General features: G+C 38.8%; 1 long non-coding RNA gene across 1 annotated transcript; it reads right to left on the reverse strand.

The window, feature by feature from the left end:
* Positions 1-1,800: 1,800 nt before the first annotated feature.
* LOC124622204 lies at positions 1,801-17,042 on the reverse strand. The gene is made up of 2 exons (XR_006980601.1): positions 16,332-17,042; positions 1,801-2,164 (listed from the first exon to the last, which is right to left on the reverse strand). It is a non-coding gene; the product is annotated as an uncharacterized LOC124622204 (long non-coding RNA).
* Between the last annotated feature and the right edge of the window lie 710 nt (positions 17,043-17,752).

The raw sequence follows: 17,752 nt of genomic DNA on the forward strand, positions 1-17,752 counted from the left end.
TCCAAAAATGAACAGCATAGAGACAGAACTGATGACACTTTCTGCAGGACCTGACCATAATTTTGCAGGGCAATTGTTACCGATTTGTTTGAGTGATGGGGCTGCTAAGTGCTATACCACCTACTGCGCTCCCTTGACTTAAGTCTAACTTGATTTCTAAGCTGAAGGAAACACTTCACGGCAATGGCTTCAGAACTGCTACAAATTCGTCAGGAAATAGACCGCACCACTCAAACTGTCGACACAACTGGTACCGCTAAGAGTATCCTGTGACTCCCACATCACTAGCAACGGGTTATACACAATGCTGATGACTACTCTGAAGGGCAGTAAAACTTTGAAACACGTATCTATTTTGTACGAGCTGTAAATGAATAGTTGCCACTATTAAAGTTCCAACCCTCATATGTGAAAAACAACAGAGGACCTGTAACACTACCTTGGGGAACACCAGAAATAACTTCTTTTTTTACTCTATGACTTTCCACCAGTTGTTAGGTACTGTGACTTTTCTGACAGGAAATCATGAATCCAGTTGCATAACAGACGATACTCCATAAGCACACAATTTGATCACAAGCCACTTGTAAGGTACAGTGTTGAAAACCTTCTCGAAATCTTAAATACAGAATCAATTTGATATCCCTTGTCAATAGCACTCAACATTTCGTTTCAGTAAAGAGCTAGTTGTGTTTCACAAGAATGTTGTTTTCTAGACCTGTGTTGACTGTGTGTCAACAGACTGTTCTCTTTGAGGTAATTCATAATGTTTGGACACAATATATCTTCCAAAATCCTGCTGCATATTGACATTAATGATATGGGGTTGTAATTTAGTGGATTACTCCTACTGCCTTTCTTGAATATTGGTGTGACTTGTGCAACTTTCAAGTCTATGGGTACGGATCATTCGTCGAGCGAATGGTTGTATACGACTGTTAAGTACAGGGTTGCTGCATCAGCATACTCTGAAAGGAACGTAATATTGCTAGTATTTCCATTGCTGTCCCACAGAGAAGACATTGATAGTGTCTTGCCACTAGCATACTTTACATATGACCACAATCTCTCTAGATTTTCTGCCAGATTTTGAGACAAAGTTTTGTTGCGGAAACTATTATAAGCATCTTGCATTAAAGTCCTCACTACGTTTTGAACTTCTGTAAAAGATCTTTGGGATTTTCCATTTGGTTAAATTTGGCAGGCTTTTTTGTTGTTTCTGCAACAGTGTTCTGACCCATTTTGTGTACCAAGGGGGATCAGCTCAGTTGTTTATTACTTTATTTGGTACAAATCTCTCAATTGCTGTCTATACTATTTCTGTGAATTCAAGCCACGTCTGGTCTGCACTTACGTTGTTAATTTGGAAGGAGTGGAGATTGTCTCTCAGGAAGGCACCAAACAAATTTTTATCTGCTTTTTAAATAGGTATATTTTTCGCTTATTTTTGGACGATTTGGGAATTACGGAATTCAGTCTTGCTACAACAACCCTGCACTCATTAATACCTGTATCTCTTTTGATGCTCATTACTGGCATATTACAGGAACAAGTGCTGCGCTGCGTAAATCAACCATTGTCGTACAGATGAGAGTCAACATACTTTGCAGCTAATGGACAGAGAATTTTGTCCTCTTTCCTTGCAAGGAAAAACTGCTTTACAACAACAGTGACAAAATTTAGATAAAAGAAAGTCATGGTCAATTTTGGTTCTTCAGGAACTGATATCAGAAATAAAATATTTCTGTTAAGGTTTCATAGTGGAACTTAACTATAAAATTTTGCATCACTTTCTTATGATTAATTGATAATATTTTTTATTGGTGCTTACATTTCAAAATAAATATTACACTTTATAGAATTTTTTTAAAATAACAAATAACAAAGGAATGCTAGGAAGAATAACCAATATAAATGCTTTACAGAGACTTTTCCTTCACAATGTTATCACTGCATTTTGCTGAGGATATAAAAGTTTTTGTGTCACCATTTTCCAGTTTCCCTCCTGGTGATTCACTGTCAAGCTGCCCAGAATCTGCAATAGAAGTACTAGAGCTCTGCACTTGCCTCCATGGATTCCAGTATTGCAAGACAACTGGCTGAATGAAGCGGTACCATATAAATAAGAAGAAGGGTACTACAATACAGGGAATGCAAACCATCCCTGTAAAAAGGCAAAACAGAAATACAACCGATTAAATTTTGCACAGACTGTTAGAATTACACTAATGCTAATCTATGAGCAGTAGGGCAAGCCCCAGCACATAACATCATAAAAATTTTTGCTGACTTGACTAATGCACTGTATGTATATATATAAAAAGCAGTTTAAACAATTCAATATAAATTACAAACTTGTTTATTAATGGCATTAACAAATATCCTTCCGTATAAAAATTTAGACAAGTTAATAAAGAGATAAAGAGGAAGAGTAGGAAACCCATTGTTATACACCAAGTTACAGACAGAAAAAATAGCTGCACATCTGAGCTTTCAGCCAAGAGGCCTTTTTCTAAAGTAGAAAACACACACACACACACACACACACACACACACACACACACGGCCAGTTTCTGGCTGCCGAGGCCAGTCTGTATACAGCTACTTTGGCATCTCCATCCATATCAATCCTACCAACCACCAGCAATACCTCCATATCGATAGCTGGCGCCCATTCCATACCAGGAAGTCCTTTTCACAAAGTCTGACCATCTGTGGCTGCACCTGTAGTGACAAGCAGCCCCTCTCCAAATATACCAAGGGTCTCACTGACACCTTGACAGACTGAAATTAAATTACCAAATAAGCTGCAACCAGTTGCAAAATCATGTTTTGAAATCAATTTGCAAAAGTAAATAAAGAAAACATGATTTTGCAACTGGTTGCTACTTATTTGGTAATTTTATGGTTTACGGTCGCTCGGTCGCTGCACAACTTGGGAACCATATGGAGCCCACCATTCAGACTGAAATTACCCTCTCAACCTAGTACAGAAACAGACCTCCTGTGAATTGTCCCTTCGGTCACAAGTAATCTTAGACACACCCATGGCTCAGCCACTAAAGAGCACTCCCCTCATGACTCAATACTAATACTACCCAGGACTGGAACAACTGAACCATATTCTCTTCCAGGATTTCAACTACCTCTCATCATGCCTTGAAATAAGGAATATCCTAGCCACTATCGTTCCCACCACTCCCAAAGTGATATTCTGTGATCCACAGAACCTACACAGTACCCTTTTCCATCCTTACTCCACCCCTGTTGCCAACTCCTTGCCTCATATCCTTGAGGTAGACCTAGACGCAAGACCTGTCCCATACATCCTCCAACCACCACCACCACCACCACCACCACCACCACCACCACCACCACCACAACCACCACCACCTTCTCCTGTCCAGTCACATGCATCTCCTATCAAAGGCAGTGTTACCACTGAAAGCAGTTATGTGATGTACAAACTAAGCTAAAAACACTGTGCTGCTTTCTACGTGGGCATGACAAACGACAAGCTGACTGCTCGCACGAATGGCCATCGACAAACTGTGGCCAAGAAACAGCTATACCACTCAGTTGCTGAACATGCTGCTCAACACTGCACGCTTAACCTCAATGACTGCTTTTCACAGTATGTGCCACCTGAATCGTTCCTACCAACTCCAGCTTTCCTGAATTGTGCAGGTAGGATTTCTCCTTGCAATATATCCTATGTTCCCATAACTCCATGGCCTTAACATGTGCTAGTCCCTGCCCTTCACCTACCTTTCCCTTCCCTGTTGCCACCGCAGCACTACACAACCTTCTATTCCACCAACGCACTGACCAGGCATTTTCCCCTTCCTCTACTTTCTCCTTTTCTGGTTACCCCCCCCCCCCCCCACCCTCAAACCTCCTGCCTACACCTAGCAGCCCTGCACTGTCCCCACCATGTCCCTGCATATTCCCACAAGCAGCACTACACCTTTCCTCACCCCTGTTATTCCTATCCCTCCACACCCAGTCTCCTCCTTACCACTCCTCCCCCTCCCGCCCACAGATTGCGGCAAGTTGCAAGTTGTGTGTGTGTGTGTGTGTGTGTGTGTGTGAGGGGGGGGGGGGCATAGCTAAAATGTATAGCAGTCTTTCTGCTGTGCCTGTCTGTGACTCAATGTCTCCTCTACATTGTGAGTACCAAATGTCTCCTCTACATTGTGAGTACCAATCTATTCTTTTCACAAATTTGCAGTCTAAAAATTTTAACAGTATATCACAGTAAATTTTTTTAAAAAGGTTCCTTTTTAAAATGCTGTAATTCAGTGGATAATCATTACAACCATAACACTTCAGAGAACCTTCTATTTGTTCTGTGCACATTCTGAAAGATTTAATTAATTTGGTTCACTATTTTAAGTTCAAGAGCCACTCAAAGTCTTCAAAACATTTTGTTCCAATAACACTTCTTACAAGTTTCAGTATCTTGATTTCTGTCCTTTTGACCTTGTTGCTTAGTAGTTTGTGCATAAAACCTGCAAGGTTTTTTTTTTTTTTTTTTTTTTGTAATAATTATTTTGAGGCAGGTGCGGTGATGTCAACGGTAAGAAAACCTGCAAAGTGTTTTACAAACCCTTGTATCTCAGAATGGATGCCGGATTCATATTAACTGCATTAACAATCATTTGAACAAGGATTTTTTTCTCTCTCTCTACAAAATGTCAAGTTTGCAAGTTTTCTATCTTCCACGAAGATCTTAAGTATTTAGCAAAGTTCTCATGTAAATCAATATTTCAGAGCATCATCAAACACAAGAGTTTTGAAAGCAGTTGTCAGTAACAATAAAACTGAAAGCTTACTACCAGTTAATAAATGACCCAGCCTAGAGGTCATGTGCAACAGCCAGGAAAAGTCAGATGCAATTGGATGACTTTTTGAGGTTTCAAAGTCAACGAGTGGGATGCTTAACAAGGATTCTCAAGTTTTTGAGGTATGTAACACAGGTCCCCAGGGCTCATATTTAGTTATCTTTATGATTCCCAAGCCTACACAATATCACTGCTACAGTGAACTAAATCTTTCAGCTTTTTTGTTTTCATCTGAGAAACTGTACTGCTGATCCAATGATGTCTTAGAAGGCACTGGTAGATGTGTAATAATGTGATGATCTGGGATCTATAATATATCTCTTTGAAATGGCAAATCAAAAATCTCAAATGATTTTTCTCTAACACTGGCAACCCACTATCTGTTGTCACATACATGCCCTCAACATATTAGCCATCAGCAAGATGCAGTGTTGAAACTACAAAAAAAAAAAAAAACTGTTGGAGGCCTTGAACACAAACCTCATGGAGAATAAGTAAAATGTTACGTTGTGAAGTGCTGTCATATGCCTTATTTAGGTAAAAAATTAGTACAGTGAGATTTAAGCATTTAGAGAGAAAGCCTATAGGATGTTTCTCCAATGTCCTTCTCAGAAATTTAACTGATAGGCAAACAAAAGGCCTCCTGAATGGAGAACCCAGCATAATACTTGGGCTACAATCCTTTTACGCAATCTACTGAGCGTGAGGTTAATCTGTCAATAGCTGCTTTTCCCTGGCTTAAGGACTGGAAGATAATACTATCTCTAGATTGTGAAGGGAAGATACTTCTAGCCAAACAAAGTTGAGGGCCCTGATGAAATGGAGTCTGTGAGACACATTCAGATGAGGGTCTTATCAATTTTGAATCTAATCACAGCCTAGAACTGTGCCATGGGACAAGTTAAAAGTCTGAACCAGTTCCCAGTTAGTGAAAGACTCATTATACAACTCAGGGTTACACAGAAGGGGTTGGGGGTGGAGGAGAAGAGGATGCCTCACTTTTGCAAAGTGGATTTGAGGTTTTCAGCATAAAAGACATGTTGGCAGTATTACCACCATGAAGGAGGTGAACTAGAACAGTTCATCTTCGGTGGACCAGTAGACAGTAGACTCCAGCCCACACCTGGGATAAAGAGACGCAAGTTTCCACGAATGAGAAACTGCACTCCCAGCTGCCATTTTTACTGCATTTAATTAGGTAGTGAGCGTAAGCACACAGATGTTTAGCCCCCCTAGTACCACTGGATTCAGCAGGATCTCAAAGCACATTGGAAACATGTAAATCCCTTTTTCAAAGTCATTATTTTAAAAATATGACTTTTACCTCTGAGTCAATTGTATCCAATGATGCTTTATTCTTTAAAATGTATTCGTAACTTTTTGCACTAAGTAACACTGGTGTAATATGACCTCCATCTAAATTTCTTTTTGTTTCTTGAATGTAACATCTATGAAAATAGAATGATGACTATTACACTGAACTGCTGTAAGGCACAATTTTACATTACTTCATTACTATACTGCCAATATATGCCATATAAATTACTTGTAGTACTTATGGTCATAGTGGTATTCAGTGAAAGCATAGTGGTACTCAAAAGCAACAGCTCAAGCATCAACTGTGCACTTCCTGTTTAGTTAGAGGCTACTACTGTGAAGATAACCTGTGATCTCTTACATGGGCATGGATGTAGGGACCAAATGTGAGTTAACTGAAATGTGTTCTACAATAAACAAACAAAATGGGTAAAGCCACTATCTACGTCCTGCAAACATGCCATGTTGTCAATAGGGAATATGTTCTCCAGATCAGTCCTGAGGAAGGACTTTTACAGTCCGAGAATAAGACTGGAGCAAGGGAACGAAAGAAGTACTACACTGGCTCCGGGCCCCATGCTCATCATGCATTTACTCACAAATGAGTTGGGAGCCTACTGGAGTGAGTAATTTTCTTCTTTTCAATGACGCTACTAACAAGCTTCAATGCATTTTGGTGAGTGGACATCTGAAGAATTAACAGTAAGACACCATTTCAGTGGCATTCACATAAATTAGAAGAGCCTTTTTTTCCATGCTTTGTTTGTTCAGCAGTAAATATTTCTTTTGAACTGGCTAGAAACAGTCATTTTTGTTTCTAAACTTTTATTTCCCCATTCATTGCAGAAACAAATTCCTTAATGCCGGAGCATAACATACGTAACTCATCATCCTCAAAAGATTAAAGTACAGCTTTTTTAGTGGATCTGTCAGAGGCACAAAATGTTGATTAGTTTTTTAATACACCAACTGCTCTGTGGCAATGTAAGAATCTTAATTTCTGCAACAAGGGATGATATGCACATTTTTTTTTCCTTCCTAGCTTGACAAATGCTGAATATGTATACTGAAAGTAGTTCATTCACTCATGTTTTCCTAGACATTCTAATCGCTGTAACATCATGATCAAAGCCACTAGCAGATATCTATTGACAACTTATTAGCTATTGTGCCTGATTAACTTTACTTTTGACATTTTTTTTTAGTCATTTTCACAAACTGCCTTAATTCTATCACAGGAATCTCCAACAAAAGAGCAGAACTAACATTAAAGATTTTGCACACTTCCATCTGCATATCATGATAAGATGAAACTGAAGCTGTTACAGAAGCCAATTTGTTACATAGGTTGACACAATACTTTGTCCAAATGAACCATATTTACTGATTTTACAGAGTTTCATTAACATGACTCAATTATTTTTAAGTAATGATCCTTCTTTGAAACATGAGTACATCTTGATCTTTGAAAGAACTGTTTTTCAAACTAGTTTTATGGTGAAGATGAAATGTAGATATCATACATTACTGAAGCTCTGATCAGAAAAACTCAAGTGATCCTTATGTTAAGGAGAAAAGTATGGTCAACTGACAAATAGGATACAACTTGTCTGGTCTGACCAATGTCATATTTTAGTCATAGATATTAGTTGTTTATTTTTGTGCCATGGATAACAAATTGGTTATCTTCTGTGGCAAAGTGCCATAACTGAAAATAAAAATAAATAACTGTGTTATTAAGAGATAAATATTGTGTATACTTTTTGGCACTGGTGGTAATTTTAAGTCATTTTGAATTATACCTTTGTCTCATAGTGAGTTGTTCCAGTTGCTGTTTCCTCTGCATTTGATTTGTACCCTACACTACGGAGGTCAACTGAAGAATAGGATACTGGCAACAGCAAAGGCAAAAAAGGCAGCATACATAACACTGGCATCTTGTGTCCCAGCTGAACTACAAAGGCTGTATCCTATTCTTCAGTTGATATATAGGTCAACTGAAGCACAAGATACAAATTGTGTATTTGTTGCATTTTTTCACCTTTACTAGTACTAATATCCTATTCTTCAGCTGACCTATGCAAATAAAAATACAAGATGCAAATTTTATGTTTGTCACTTTTTCTGTCTTTGCTAGTACTAGTATTCTATTCTTCAGTTGACCTGTATAGGTCAGCTGAAGTACAGGATAAAAATTTTATGATTTTTGCCTTTTTTCACCTATGATAGTACTAGTCTCCTATTCTTCTGTTGACACCAGTACTAGTGAAGATGAAAAAAACCAGCATACATAAAATTTGTATCCTGTACTTCAGTTGACCTACATAGGTCAACTTAGGTACAGGATACAACCTATATGTTAGCTGAGGTGCTCCATGCTAATGTTACCTATGTCACACCCCCCCCCCCCCCCCCCTTTTTTTTGCTAGCACCAGTATCCTATCCTTCAGTTTATCTATATAGGTCAAGTGAAGACTAGGATACTAGGACTTTCTACTGTGAAAAAAGCAATATGTGTAAAATTACATTCGAAATATGGATATACATGGTACATGTCTATGTTCTGTTTTCTCTGTTCTACGTTCCTTTGTTTCTCAACATTCATCTGTGTCTGCAATGCACCATCTGTGGTAACTTGTGATGTCATTTTTTAAAGACGATGGGTTGTATCCCATTCTTCAGTATTCACGAAAAGTCTCCAATGTTCTGCAGCCTTCTGCTGGAACCAAAGAGCAACAAATAGTAACATGGCATTCACCTTACTAACAGTACACTTTGGCAGGTTTTCTTCACTTGCTGAATTGATCAGGTTATCAGAGGAATAGTATGAAATATTGTTTGCAAAAATATAATTTGATTAAATCTTCTAACTGTCTTTTTCCTTACTTAATATAGTTCTTCAAAGTTGAAAAGTTAGAGAATAACTCTTGTTTCATTTTGCATTCAGAGCATACTGAGTTTCTGCTTTCATTTACTACTGCCTTCCAACAAACTTCATAAATAGAGGTACTTAATCCAAGTACGGATGGAAAACCCCCTATGAGTTACAAGGGTTTAAAATCCACATATTTTCACAGTAATTTTTTTTTTATACAATTCATCTCGTCTATCTTGAAAACTATGAATCCAAAAGTGAAAAACCTTTGGTTTTATAAAGAAGATACTATGCAGTAAGTCCACAAAAGATACAGAGGGATCAAAATACTTAAACTTTGATTCATTAGATATGACAAAATATGTTGAACACTACGGATTACATGGCACTTAAGTGGTGAACCAAATGATTTAGTACTTACGGACTGTACACTATGAAAACTATTTAACTAACTTGCCAAATTTTGCAGCTTTATATAATTATTCACTCAATTACAGAATTTCAAACAAAGCAAATTTTTTTTGAAATGTCACAAAATTTTGGCAAACTTAACTTTTGAGTCTCTTACACCAAAAGTATTAAAATGTATATATTTTCTTTTGGCCATTTAACAAAATTAAACAAAGGTGGAGATATTCAAGTGAGGATATGCAGGTCACTTGACATGGAATTATCCTGATTCAACTGCATATATTACATGCAAGTAATAGTTTCTCAGTGTTGTCCCTTATGTTCTGTTTACAAGTCTAGTAGTCACAAACCCATATGCCTCATGCCTCTCAGAAGCCCTTCACACAAAGAAAATGTGTTAACATATCCCTGCAAAAAGAAACTGCAGAATTTCAAGTGGCTGCCAAAAACCTTAAATAACTTTGTGCTTCTTCAACATTACAGCAAGGACAATGACAAAAAGGAAATTGAAAGAACTGATTGAAAGCAGTACATGCTTATAAGTTAGGAATACACCAGCCTTAGTAACACAGAAGAAACTATGCTTCAGGGATGAGACAAACTTATCTACCAGTACTAGGTAAGTTATGTACAGGACATTCCTGCAAAGCAGACACTTAACATCAAGGTCCTCTCTAAGTTTCTTGTTGAGGTTGCGCTGATGCTAAAGTTAGAGAACCTACTCAAATACTTACAAAGATCTATTCTAAAGAGACTAAAAGAGACTTTAAAAGGTTCTTGATGCTTCTGTTGGGTCACAAATTTTAAAACAAAAATTTCTGAAAAATTTTCTCTGTCGCTTGTCATTATGATCACTGAAAATGACCTGTCACAGAAAAATTCTGAACATGCTGAAAAATGTTTTATTTAAAAACGAGGAAAGCAAGTATTTGGTACAATGGCTCATTAAAAATCTTTCCTTTCTTTGGTTGTATTTCAAATCTAAAGTGTTCGCTAACAAATGGTTTTCTGTAAGAATGTTGTTGATAATGGACATTTGTTACATAGAATTAGTTTCCAAACTTATTTGTTGGAATTGTAAGTATTACAATGGGAAATAATTTTAGGAGGTTCACGATTTCTATTGTTTTAAGGACCCAGTGGTGCATACAGAAAAACCTCAAGGAGGTAGCCCTAAAGATATCTTGAGCTACCTTTACTTTTACTGCAATAAAATATAATCAAGTCTCATGCAAAGTTTAAGAAAGTTTTATTTCAACTGAATATACACATATACAGGACAATGCCATCTTATGATAAAAAAAATTTACAATTATGATTCTCTTCCTTAAATGATGAATTCTGTGTGTCTATTCTTCCTGACAAATTGGTTAATTACATCGTCAAACACAGTAACACGGACACGCGTGCTACACCGAAAAGTACACCTATTCGATAACTCTATTCAGTCGAGTCGACTGACGAAAGAAACGAATGAATAGCATGCGGGCTGACTGGTGGGGGCGGCGCAGGTGGCAATGTGGACGGCCCTGCAAATGGGCGGAGGGGTTGCACGCCCCCCTTATGTATCCGCCACTGTATGGATCCCCACATTGCTTAATCCACAATCTGTCTGTCTAATTATATCATCATAACAAGGACTATAGTCCAAATTCCAAATAAAATTACTTTGTGATTGTCATTTCAGAGTTGAATGGTAGGGATCAGCTGCCATTCAACCTTAGTTCTTTCTTGAGTGCCACATATATGCTGTGTTGCTTGTTTTGCAGCCACATGCAGGATGTTGTGAAGCATGACTGGCTGTGGGTGGCTGCATGCCAGCAACACTGTCTCTCCCACCACTGCATTGTGTCAGTCACAAAGTAATTCTAATCTGAGTATAAACATATACTTTTGAGGCATTGTGTATGCAATACAATGCACACTTCTCCTTAATGTAAGCAACAACATTACAAAAGGAAGGCAAGATGACATGTCTTCCCCTCTTGCTCATCCACTCACATAGAAGCTAGGGTACAACAGTACAATATCATAAGTGACAGGTTTACCAATTACACTGTAGGGAATATACACTGAAGTGCTAAAGAAACTGGTATAGGCATGCATATTCTAATACAGAGAAATGTAAACGGGCAGAATACGGCGCTGCAGTCGGCAACGCCTATATAAGACAAGTGTCTGGCGCAGTTGTTAGATTGGTTACTGCTGCTACGATGGCAAGTTATCAAGATTTAAGCAAGTTTGAATGTGGTGTTATAGCTGCCACAGGAGTGATGGCACACGAGCGATAGCACACAACATCTTCAAGGTAGCGATGAAGTGGGGATTTTCCCGTACGACCATTTCACAAGTGTGCCATGAATATCAGGAATCCGGTAAAACATCGTATCTCTGACATCGTTGCAACCGAAAAACATCCTGCAAGAATGGGACCAACGACGACTGAAGCGAGTCGTTCAGCGTGGCAAAAGTGCAACCCTTCCACAAATTGCTGCAGATTTCAATGCTGGGCCATCAAGTGTCAGCATGCGAACCATTCAATGAAACATTATCGATATGGGCTTTCAGAGGCGAAGGCCCACTCGTGTACCATTGATCACTGCGTGACACAAAACTTTCTGCTTCACCAGAGCCCCATCAACACCGACATTGGACTGTTCATGATAGGAAACATGTTGCCTGGTCGGACAAGTCTTGTTTCAAATTGTGTTGAGCAGATGGATATGTAAGGGTATGGAGACGATCTCATGTATCCAAGGACCCAGCATGTCAGCAGGGGACTGTTCAAGATGGTGTAGGCTCTGTAATGGTGTGGGGCGTGTGCAGTTGGAGTAATATGGGACCCCTGATACGTCTAGATACGACTCTCACAGGTGAAATATATATAAGCATCCTGTCTGATCATCTCCATCCATTCATGTCCATTGTGCATTCCGACGGACTTTAGCAATTCCTCCAGCATGACAATGCGACACCCCGCATGTCCAGAATTGCTACACAGTGGCTCCAGGACCACTCTTCTGGGTTGATACACTTCTGCTGGCCCTCAAACTCCCCAGACATGAGCATTATTGAGCATATCTGGGATGCCTTGCAATGTGCTGCTCAGAGGAGATCTCGACCCCCACGTACTCTTACAGATTTATGGACAGACCTGGTCTGTCATGGTGCCAGTATTCTCTGCCAGAGAAACTATTTTACAATTGGAATTTCAGTCTTGTGGGCCACTATCAAACAGTGAAAAGGCTTTGTTCTGATGATGGCTTGTATGCATGTTGGACAATTAAAAAGTCGGACATACTGAAGCAATATTTTTTGCAGTACCACTTGGTAACAGCTCTAAGACAGACTAGAATTGTGAAATAAGTAATTTCTACAGTCACTGGCAAATATGATGTCCTTTAAATAAAATTAAGGGTTAGGAAGCAATTCCTGAAGGTAATTTTAGGGAGTGAACCATGGACAATAAGTAGTTCAGAGAATACGAAAATAGTAGCTTTTGAAATGTGATGCTACAGAAGAAGGAAATACAGAATCGTCTGATTCCACACGTCTGCTTTGAACCATGGCGTCCCAAAGATGGCGGAAACGACTATACACGACTCCAATATGGCGCCTATGACGTCATTACATAAACATGACCACAAACACGAAAATACATTGAAAAACCAACACACACACACATTCCACAAAAAACCCAATGAAACTAACAGGACAAGCGTGGGAAATTGGGGGTTTTTTGTGTGGGGGCAAAGTAAATACAAAAAAATTTTGACACACACCACCATACCAAATCAAACAAAACGATGAAAAAAACCAACAACATAAAACTCGCCAAATTCCATTAAACACAATATCCTCGAATCGGACATTTCCCTTGACCTATATAGCTTAACAGCTGCTCCCGATCCCGCAAATTTGAATCGAACACTTCCCATGACCTATATAGATCAACAGAAACTACCGATACCAAATCAAAAAACCCAAAACTACAACCACGTCCACAATCATCACTACCTCAAAAAACACAACAAAACAAAATTGGAATCTAACACTTTCCTTGACCTTCTTATGACATCTCCACATATGGCCATCCCTGCTCCGAGACGCTGGAACTTTAGTATGCCTCATTTCTTCACGACACACTGAACACTTCACAACTTCATCCAAAAATCCGAATAGTTTAAGAAATTTTATTAGACACAATGTACTGTCGCACATCATCGCCAAAAACTGTTTACCTTGCCAGCCATATCCATACCTATGAAAGACATAAAAAAAGCAATTTACCAAAATTCATACACAACGAACACAAAAAAACTACAATAACGTCGACATAACAAAACCAAAATCGTTAACTCACTGATAAATATTCCGCTGAAAGCACAATCACTACCAATACCACAGACGTGCAATGCTACCACGCAAATGAACCCCATACGCCACGTAAAACAGTACCCATAAACACACCACCAGAAAGAACCACTGACCACAACAATACGCCACCTATTAACATGCCACACACGCAAACTAAACCAAAAACATCACCTAACACACCACCAGAGAGCACCACTGATCACATCAAAACGACACCTACAAACACACCACTCTCACAAACTAAATACCGAATTGTCGTAACATCACACACCACAACAGCCTTACGTCACGGGTCAAATCCGACAGGTGGGATCGGACGCTTCAGTCGACCCCAGAAGAATGCTGAAGATTAGATGGGTAGAGCGAATAATGAGGATGTACGGAATTCAAAAGGGGGAAAGAAATTTATGGTACAACGTGAAAGGATCTGTTGGCAAGATACACCATGGGACATCAAGGAATTGTAAGTCTGATAATGGAAGAAAGTGTTAGGGGCAAAAATTTTAAAGGGAGACCAAGGCTCAACTACAGTAAGAAGGTTGCACAGTATAGACTAGAATGGAAAGGTGCATCAAATCAGACTGAAAGCAACATCACAGCAAGGGCATCCTAACACTGCAATTGTGGATTAATAAAATGTGGAAGTCTACAATACAGTATGTGATGAATGGCATTTCAAAGTGTACAAAGTAGTTAATGCTGTAAGCACATCAAGAGGTAGATCACAGTATATTTTACATTAAAAAGTATGTTATATGATAGATACCACATTTGTTGAATGCTGATGTACAGCAAATTGAGAAGCTGAGACCGCTAAAGCATGTCCAATGAAGCTGTTATCAATGGGTCCTTCATCCTTAATCTTCCTTCAGTATACTGTACAGTATCATAAAAACGATAGTTGCTACTCACCACATAGCGGAGATCCGCTTTACGGTGAGTAACAGCTATCATTTTCAAAACACTGTTGCATTTTATCCTGGATTTTCCATTGCTCCATTACACTGCAACAACTTCCACTGTTATTGCTACAAAAAGAGGCGAATTTCCTTTGTTTGTGTCATGTGACCTATATACTGGAACAATCATCTACAGTCAATACAAAAGTAGCAGCTTGCATGCAAGGTATCTTGTAACTGGTTGTGCGAGTGATGGATGAGAGCATGTAGAGTGCAGCCTCACCTGTGGTTGTGATGTGATAGAAAGGAGGGTGAAATCTGGTACCAGCACTTAGCCGCCCCCTTTCAAATAGAACCAACTAGGCCACTAAATTTCAGATTCACATCCAATGGGTGTGTTAATATGCCCTTACTTGACAAACACTGGACAGGTCTGGCCTTTAATCCAAGGACTGGTGCAAAGTCAGGTGACTAGGAATGTAATGGATGGAGAAAGGTTTTGAGTTTATAGTGTACTTTTACAGTTATACAGTGGATAACTATTATATACATTTTCTACTTATATTTATGGGTATATAGTTACCAAGTAAAAGTTTTAAATTTCCTTAGGTCTTGTTGAACATCTCACAATAGTGCAAAGCAAAACAAGAACTGTACAAAAGGAAAGAACAGCAATCAATGTCTCTATGTTATTAGAGATGGTAGACAAGCTCAGTTTTGACAAGAGATTTGGCAGTGCCCTCTTAAGAAGCACCACTCAGGCATTCACCTTATGGTAATTTAAGAAACCTACTGAAAACAAATTTGTAAACGCTCCAGTCAAAACAGCACATGTAGACCGCGAATAACTTTTTATTATAAAATTTGAGAAATAATAACAACTTAATAAAGGGAAAGTAACCAATTTGGAATTCTGACTGGAGTTTTATTACAATATAAAGATAAGTTAAACTACTTTGGGAATGTTTTTCCACCATGGAAACACACGAAATAACTTAATACCTGCAACACTATGTATTACTAACAGGAATCACATTCCCTTATGGAGTTTCTCCTTCCGCCAAGTATTCCAAAAACGCCAAAGATCTGATACGTTACATAACAGCCTCTGAAAATCCCTGTGTAAATGGAGCATAATATGTAAAGCCAAGGCTCCCTATCACGAAACTGAGCAATGGTGGTATGTCTGACCTAAACGGATCATCTGAGTTCTGTATAACGCGAGCAAACAACTCCTTCAAATTCGGTGAGTACATAAGACACATCAAGTTTGGTAAGCTTTGAGGTGCAAACATACATGGAGACGCGACGCAGCTTGATGAATTACTCGTTTACCTTCTGATAGGTGCATTTCATTCCACGGGACGAAGTACGGGCAAAATAACGTAATATACGAAAAGTATTGCGATAAATGAATCGTGCAATTTTGTGCCCATTCTTGTTTGTACAAGAATACATCGTAAATGAATGCGTTGACTTATTTATCGGCATATCTCAACTGCTTATTGGAGCAATCGCCTGGAGGGCAATAGATTATCAATGAATTTTTTTACAATTCACGTTTAACATTGTAATTAATGTGAGCAGCGCGCATGTTACATTATTTACCTGTGGATTTTCAAGGCTGTCTCCGTAGCGCAACGATGTACTACAGAAACTACGAACAACAATTTACATTTAACAACAGTGCAACCACATCCTATATCACAATCATCTCGTGCTTTTGAAAATGCGCAAAACGCTTGTCATCTTTCAACATGAGACAATTACCGCAGTGTTGCCATGCGCTGAATCCAAATGTACCTAATCCCTGTCTTGCAAAAAATTCTCTAAAGACATATAGGCATATCCCAATGCGCTATCTCTACTGCACAGAAAGACGACGGTAAGCACTATAACTATTTGTTACTCTTCAAACTTCCATTCAACAATTTGACAACGAACCCAATCACAGAGAACTGTCAAAACTGAACTAGCAAAGAATAACTACGTTAAAACTCGGCCGCTCGCCCAAAAAATAATACAAATGTCCAAGGTTATTTAAATGTCTCTCTATTGCCTTCCGTTGCAGGTGCTTCCCATAGACAGCTCAAGTCGATCCACAGCGGAAGTCAATGAAATGAAAGGCGTCACCATCAAAAGGACTGGTGTTTAGGGTAAACGGAATGTCAACAAAACGTCACTTCGTTTGCATAACGCTGAATGATGAAAGTGATTTGATTTTTTAAGGTCGATTCGCACTCACGTGACGGAAAGGAACGGAACATCAAACATTCCACAATTCATGTATCAATTTCGTATTCACTTAACGGGAAGAAACAGAACATCAAGGTCACAGAACAACAAGATAGAAGTATTCTGCCCAAGTTTTACGATACGGAAGCAGAGAATGACGTCACTACTTCTAGTTGACTGGGGGTGAACTTCGAATATGGGAAAATATTACTGCCTTTCGAAATACGAGTATTAGTGCGTATAATTACGATGAGAAAGGTAGGAACGAAATTTTCAAAAGTAACAATCAATCGGATAGCCATGGGCGTGGACTCGCAAAAATTTTACGATATGGACATGGCACAAACGTATCTAGTTACGTGAAACCAGGGGCACCTATGCACGAAATTACAAAAAAACATAAAAGCCGGAACTAAATCAAATGCAAATGAATGCACAGTGATAGCGGCGAAAGCCAATGATGTTTACCAACGTGAATTATCGAGTACCGTCGAAAACTAAAGGAAATACTGGATACCAATCAGAGTAAACCCATGTTCATCATTGGAATTCCGCATAGACAAGACCTCATAAACGATTCGTGTGTAAACAAAGAAATCATGAAAGCCAACAAACAGTTCGAGAACATATGCAAAATGTATGAAAATTTCTACCTGTTACCTACCTAGAGAGAGACAGTTTTACAAGACCTGGTATGCACTTAAACGGTATAATAGTACATCAACCACCGCCAACTACAGCAGTGAAACCATCAAAAACTACAGCAAGAAAAAAACCACTGTCAATATCAGAAA

The sequence above is a fragment of the Schistocerca americana genome, chromosome 7 (assembly GCF_021461395.2).
Source record: "Schistocerca americana isolate TAMUIC-IGC-003095 chromosome 7, iqSchAmer2.1, whole genome shotgun sequence".
NCBI classification, from domain to species: Eukaryota; Metazoa; Arthropoda; class Insecta; order Orthoptera; family Acrididae; genus Schistocerca; species Schistocerca americana.